At 49.4% G+C, this 6,285-nt stretch overlaps 1 pseudogene; it reads right to left on the bottom strand.

The window, feature by feature from the left end:
• LOC112073436 (olfactory receptor 1f45-like) overlaps positions 1-1,671 on the bottom strand; it is a 27,226-nt pseudogene extending 25,555 nt beyond the window's left edge.
• Positions 1,672-6,285: the final 4,614 nt, after the last annotated feature.

Genomic DNA, 6,285 nt, shown 5'->3' with positions numbered 1-6,285 from the left:
GAGGATGGAGACGTATGTGAAAATAACCAGGCAGCGTAGAATATGGCACCAGTATAGGTGTGAGGTACATGTCTTTCATAGCTCTGAGTCGGGAGAGGAGAGAGGGAGAGCGGAGGGTTAAGGTAAGGAGACGGGAGAGGAGAGAGGGAGAGAGAGAGAGGAGAGAGAGAGAATCGCCCTCTGAATGTTATTTTAATTGAGTTAATAATTTGATGTATTATCTGAGACCTGAGCGGGCAGCAGATGGCCACCAGTCTGTCATAGGAGAGGATGGTGAGGTTGAAGGACTGCATGGTGATGAAGAGGAAGACGAAGAAGAGGCTAGTGAGACACTGGTTGTAGGAGATGAGCTGTCTGCTGAACAGGAACATGTCCAGCAGCTTGGGAACCAGGGCCGTGCTTTCACACACGTCTGTGAAGGCCAGGTTGAACACAGCAATGTACTTGGGGCTGTAAGGGCAGAACATAAATATCCTTTAATATTAATATCAATGTCACGTAAAGGAGTTTGGGGAGCAGGGCAGGCTCCCACATGTGTCTGTGAAGTCCAGGGGAACTGGGACTTCAAAAAGATAGAATGTCTGTTTTACACGGTCTTGTGTTAATGAGATTGAAAGAGGTCTGATTACCTGTGGAGACTGCGGTCCACGTAGATGCCAGTCATGACGAAGGTGTTGCCCACCTAGACCCAACACACACACACACAGAGAGAGAGCTGAAATGACCCAACATGGATTTACAGGTACATGCATCAGGCCATTGACTCTGGGTGGTGCTCTATGTCCCCACATAGTTCAGCTGGAATAACATTCAAGTATTAGGTTTTGTGTTCTATAGGAAAGTGAACAACTTTAGAGTTTATCACCTGGACTAACTAGCTGACGCTAACCGCATGTAACACCCTGGACCAGAGCTAGTTGGTAACACCCGGGACCAGATCTAGTTGGTACACCCGGAGCCAGAGCTAGTTGGTAACATCCCGGACCAGAGCTAGTCGGTAACATCCCGGACCAGAGCTAGTCAGTAACACCCTAGACCAGAGCTAGTCAGTAACACCCTAGACCAGAGCTAGCTGGTAACACCCTGGACCAGATCTAGCTGGTAACACCCGGAGCCAGAGCTAGCTGGTAACACCCGGAGCCAGAGCTAGCTGGTAACACCCTGGAACAGAGCTGGTCAGTAACCCCCTGGACCAGGGGCTAGTTTAAGTACACACCAGGACCAACAAGGTTAGAACACCCGCGGACCAGAGCTAGTCAAGTAACACCCTGGACCAGGGCTAGTTAGTAACACCCGGAGCCAGAGCTAGCTAGTACACCCTGGACCGCCGATAGTTAGTAACACACACCGACCTCAGAGCTGGTCAGTAACCCCCTGACCGGGCTAGTTCACTAACACCATGGACCAGAGCATAGTTTAGTAACACACCGGACCAGATTGTTAGTAACACCCGACCAGAGCTAGTTAGTAACACCATGGACCAGAACTGACGTCAGTAACACCCGGACCCAGAGCTACATCCCTTACCAGAGAATGATGTATACAAACAAGAGAGGAAGCAATAGTAGTACTTCATGTTGGGATGGCTATGAAACCACTGATGAAGAAGTAATGAGGTCGGAATGATGGTGTGATGTCTGATCTGGTTAGGGTCAGAGTCAGGAAACTCATCCTACTGCGATCGGCCAAACGTCTCCCTCTGCTGGTGATTAATACTGTGAAATACATAACCATGACACAAATAAAGATATTCAAAACTGTACATTAATTCACCTGTTGACACAAACATAATTGAAGCATCGTTAGTGGAAAGAGAATTAAACAAGTTCATCAAAAAGGTAAATTACAAATCATTTACAAAAATAAATAAATATTATATTTAAATTGTTTTTATGTATTCAATGTTACCGCATTCGATCCCAGCTGCTAAACTAAAAAGCAGAATGTCAACATCTCCACCAACTAGTAAAGCCACTGTTTATCATGTAAATGTCAAGTTGAACCCACCTCCTCAGGTGATATGGTGAACCTGACATCCCAGGTCTAGTGTGAGTACCTGGGCAGAGACAACAGGCTTATATATACTGGATCATCTTCACCTGCTGGTCATTAGTACACAGAGTTACATCACTGGTTCCCAATCCTGGTCCTGGGGACCCAAAGAGATGCATATTGTAGTTACTGCACTAACACACCTGATTCAGCTCATCAACTCATCATCAAGCCTTTGATTAGATGAATCAGGACAAAAACCTACATGGTGTTGACCCTTTGGGAAACACTGAAACACTGAATGACGCCTATAATCATGTATAATTGTAGAATGTAATAATAGGATCTATATGGTGAAGTCATCATGGAGGGGTGGGTTAACATACAGCTGTCCATGTCCAGATGTAGGATCTTCATTTGATCAAATCATCCACACAGAGAACATAGATCACAGAGAACATAGAACACAGAGAATAAAGAACATAGAGAACATAGAACACAGATAATAATGTATAATTGTAGAATGTATGACACGTAGAATAATGTATCATGTTAGTTTTATGTTAGTTATACAGTAGGTGTCACGCCCTGACCGTAGAGAGCTTTTTATGTCTCTATTTTGGTTTGGTCAGGGTATGATTTGGGTGGGCATTCTATGTTCATTTTCTATGTTTTGTATTTCTTTGTGTTTTGCCGGGTGTGGTTCTCAATCAGAGGCAGCTGTCTCTCGTTGTTTCTGATTGAGAATCATACTTAGGCAGCTTTTTCCCACCTGTGTTTTGTGGGTAGTTATTTTCTGTTTAGTGTTTTGCACCTGACAGGACTGTTTCGGTTATTCTCTTTGTTATTTTGTTATTAGTGTTCAGCTTCAATAAAAAGCATGAACACTTACGACGCTGTGCTTTGGTCCGATGCCTCTTCATCTGACGACGACACCCGATACAGAACTACCCACCACAAACAGACCAAGCAGCGTGGTATGGAGGAGCAGAGGGTTCAGGACTCCTGGATTTTGGAGGAGATATTACAAGTTCATCAAAAAGGTAAATTACAAATCAAATCTCTACAAAAATAAATATACAATATTATATTTAATTGTCTATTTATGTATTTCTAATGTTACCTAGTTCTTCTGCCGGGTTACGGCCGGGGATTCGATCCAGCTGGCTAAAACTTAAAAAGCAGAATGTCAATCAATTCCTCCAAGCACACTAGTAAAGCACTGTTTATTCATTGTAAATGTCAAGTTGAACCCGTTCCCCACCTCTCAGTGATAGGGTGGAACCTGACATCCAGTCGGTCTATGTGTGAGTACTGGGGGAGAGAACAAGCACAGCTTGATGAGTATCTGGGCTTGCATCTTCACGCGTGTGGTCATTTAGTTACAGCAGAGGTTTCATTCACTGGTCCCAATCCTGTCGCTCCTGGTGCGAACGCCAGACAGAGAATGCATTCTATCTGTCATTGTTACTCTGCGTCTAACAAGCCTGCCACGCTGATTCCAGCTCATCGACGTCAATCATCAAGGCTTTGTTAGATGGATCACGGACAGAAAACGCGTACATGGGGTGTTGGACCCTGGGTGTGGGGAACGCGGTGAAGGCAGCTTCACGTGAGCGGTCTATACTGCGATGTATAATTTGTAGAATGTGAAGTGTGTGACTAGGATTCTGATGCCTGGGTGAGAGTCGTATGAGGGGTGGGTTGAGACTGACAGCTGGTCCAGGTGGTCCAGGATGGCGTAGGGGGATTCTGGGTCATTGTTGGATCGGAAGGATCGCGTCGGCGACTGACAGAGAACATAGATCACCAGAGACATCAGAACTACAGAGCAATCAAGCACATAAGAGGGAACATAGAACACAGACCATAATAACCAGAAATATGTATATTGTAGAATGTATGACACGTTAGAATATTATGTATCATCTAGTTTTATGTTAGTTATAATTTAGGTTGTTCACGCCCTGACCGCTGTAGAGGAGCTTTTTTATGTCTCTATTTTGGTTTGGTCAGGGTATGATTTGGGTGGGGCATTCTATGTCATTTTTCTATGTTTTGTATTTTTTGTGTTTGCCGGGTGTGGTTTCAATCAGAGGCCAGCTGTCTCTCGTTGTTTCTGATGAGATCATACTAGGCAGCTTTTTCCACCTGTGTTTTGTGGGTAGTTATTTTCTGTTTAGTGTTTTGCACTGACAGGACTGTATCGGTTATCTCTTGTTATTTTGTTATTAGTGTTGTCAGCTTCAATAAAAGCATGAACACTTACGGACGCTGTGCTTTGGTCCGATGCTCTCATCTGACGACGACACCCGTACAGAACTCCCCACAACAGACAAGATCGCGTGGCAATGGAGGAGCAGAGGGTGTCAGGACTCCTGGATTTTGGAGGAGAATATTGGACGGTAAGGGACCTGGAGACAGGCTGGGGATATCGGCCACCCCGAAAGAAGAACTGGAGGCAGCGAAAGCTGAAGGCGCGCGATATGAGGCAAGCGCAGCGCAGCAGGCACGAGAGGCAGTCCCCAAAAAACTGCTCTCGGGGGGGGGTACCACAGGGAGATTGCTGAGTCCAGCGATAGACCTGAGAACTCCCGCGTGCTTACCGGAAGCGTGGTACTGGTCAGGCACCGTGTAAAGCGCACGGTGTCTCTAGTGCTCGCTCATCAGACCGGAGCGCTATGTGCCAGCCCCCCGCAAGTGCCATGCGAGAGTGGGCAGCCAGGGCGGATTGTGCCAGCTCAGCGGCGTTTGGTCTCCGGGTGCGTCGTTTCGGCCCAGGGTATCCTGCGCCGCTCTGCGACTGTGTTCTGGGGCGCTGGGACGGTTCAGTTTGACCTGTGCTGCACTCTGGAGGGGCCGGGCTAAAGTGGGCATTCAGCTGGAGGAGTGGTGCCAAGGCTGCGCACCAGGGCTCCTGTAGGTCTCCCCAGCCTGGTGGGCCCTGTGGCAGCCCAAGTGTCTGCGTCTCCTCCTCCAGCGTCTCCCCTCTCAGCGACGTTCTCGTACAGTCCGGAGCCCTTCCGAGCGCACTCCCACGTCCGGAGCCTCCAGCGTCGCCCTCCAGTCCGGAGCCTCCAGAGTCGCCCTCCAGTCCGGAGTCTCCAGAGTCGCCCTTCAGTCGCCGAGAGCCTCCAGAGTCCGCCTCAGTCCAGATGCCGTCCAGAGTCGCCCTCGCAGTCCGGAGCCTCCAGTCGGAGCTCACCCCCAGTCCGTGGCCGCAACGAGGCGCCCAGTCGTGGCCCGCAACGATGGGCGCCCAAGTCCGTGGCCCGCGCAACGAGGGAGACAGTCCGGAGCCTCCAGCGACGCCGCTCTCTCATCAGTCCGGAGCACTCCAGTCTTCCGGAGCCCCCTCAGCCGTGGCGCAACGAGGGCGAGAGTCCGTGGCCCGCCACGAGGGCGCCCAGATCCGGGGCCCGCTACGAGGGCGCCGCCAAGTCGCGGAGCCTCCAGCGCGCCCTCTACGTCACGGAGCCTCAAGTCGCCCTCACAGTCCAGGAGACCTCAGTCCGGAGCCCCCAACGGGTTGCCATCCGTGGCCCGCCACGAGCGGCCGCCCAGTCCGGGGCCTCGCAACGAGGGCGCACATCAGTCGGTCCGAGCCCGCAACGAGGGGCGCCAGTCCGGGGCCCCGCCACGAGGGCGCCCAGTCGCGGCCGCGCCATGTCGGGGCTGCCCAGTCCGTGGCCGCAGCGGTGTAGCTGCGTCGGCCCGTGCTCTAGAGAGGCGCCCACGCAATTAAGTGGGTCCAAGCAAGAGGTGGAGCGGGGTCTACGTCCGCACCAGAGCCGCGCACGACACACGTGAGGAGAATTGCCTCACGTTCTATCGCCCAGAACCCTCCCCTATAAGGTTCAGGTTTTGTGACGCGGAGTCGCATTGCACCTTTGGGGGGGGGGGGGGGGTACTGTTCACGCCCTGACTGTAGAGAGCTTTTTTTTACGTCTCTATTTTGGTTTTGGTCAGGGTATGATTGTGTGTGGGCATTCTATGTCTTTTCTATGTTTTGTATTTCTTTGGTGTTTGGCTGGGGTGTGGGTTCTCAATCAGAGGCAGCTGTCTATCTGTTAAAGGAATTAAATTATTCCTCTATGTACTCATTAATTAAAATCAATCTGTCTATTTATTAAGAGATTTTTTAATATACTTATTAACATAAATAGACAGGATATCAGTCTTATTAAATTAGATAATAGTATTTATACCTGGAGCAACGCTCCATTTGGAACCATAAACAAACAGTTTATATACAAGATATGACGTCATTGGTTTACAGAATAAATCTCTCTC

The sequence above is a fragment of the Salvelinus sp. IW2-2015 genome, unplaced genomic scaffold, assembly GCF_002910315.2.
Source record: "Salvelinus sp. IW2-2015 unplaced genomic scaffold, ASM291031v2 Un_scaffold2260, whole genome shotgun sequence".
Lineage (NCBI taxonomy): Eukaryota > Metazoa > Chordata > Actinopteri > Salmoniformes > Salmonidae > Salvelinus > Salvelinus sp. IW2-2015.
Note: the sequence above shows the minus strand (reverse complement) of the source record. Positions and strands in the feature narration are given on the sequence as shown.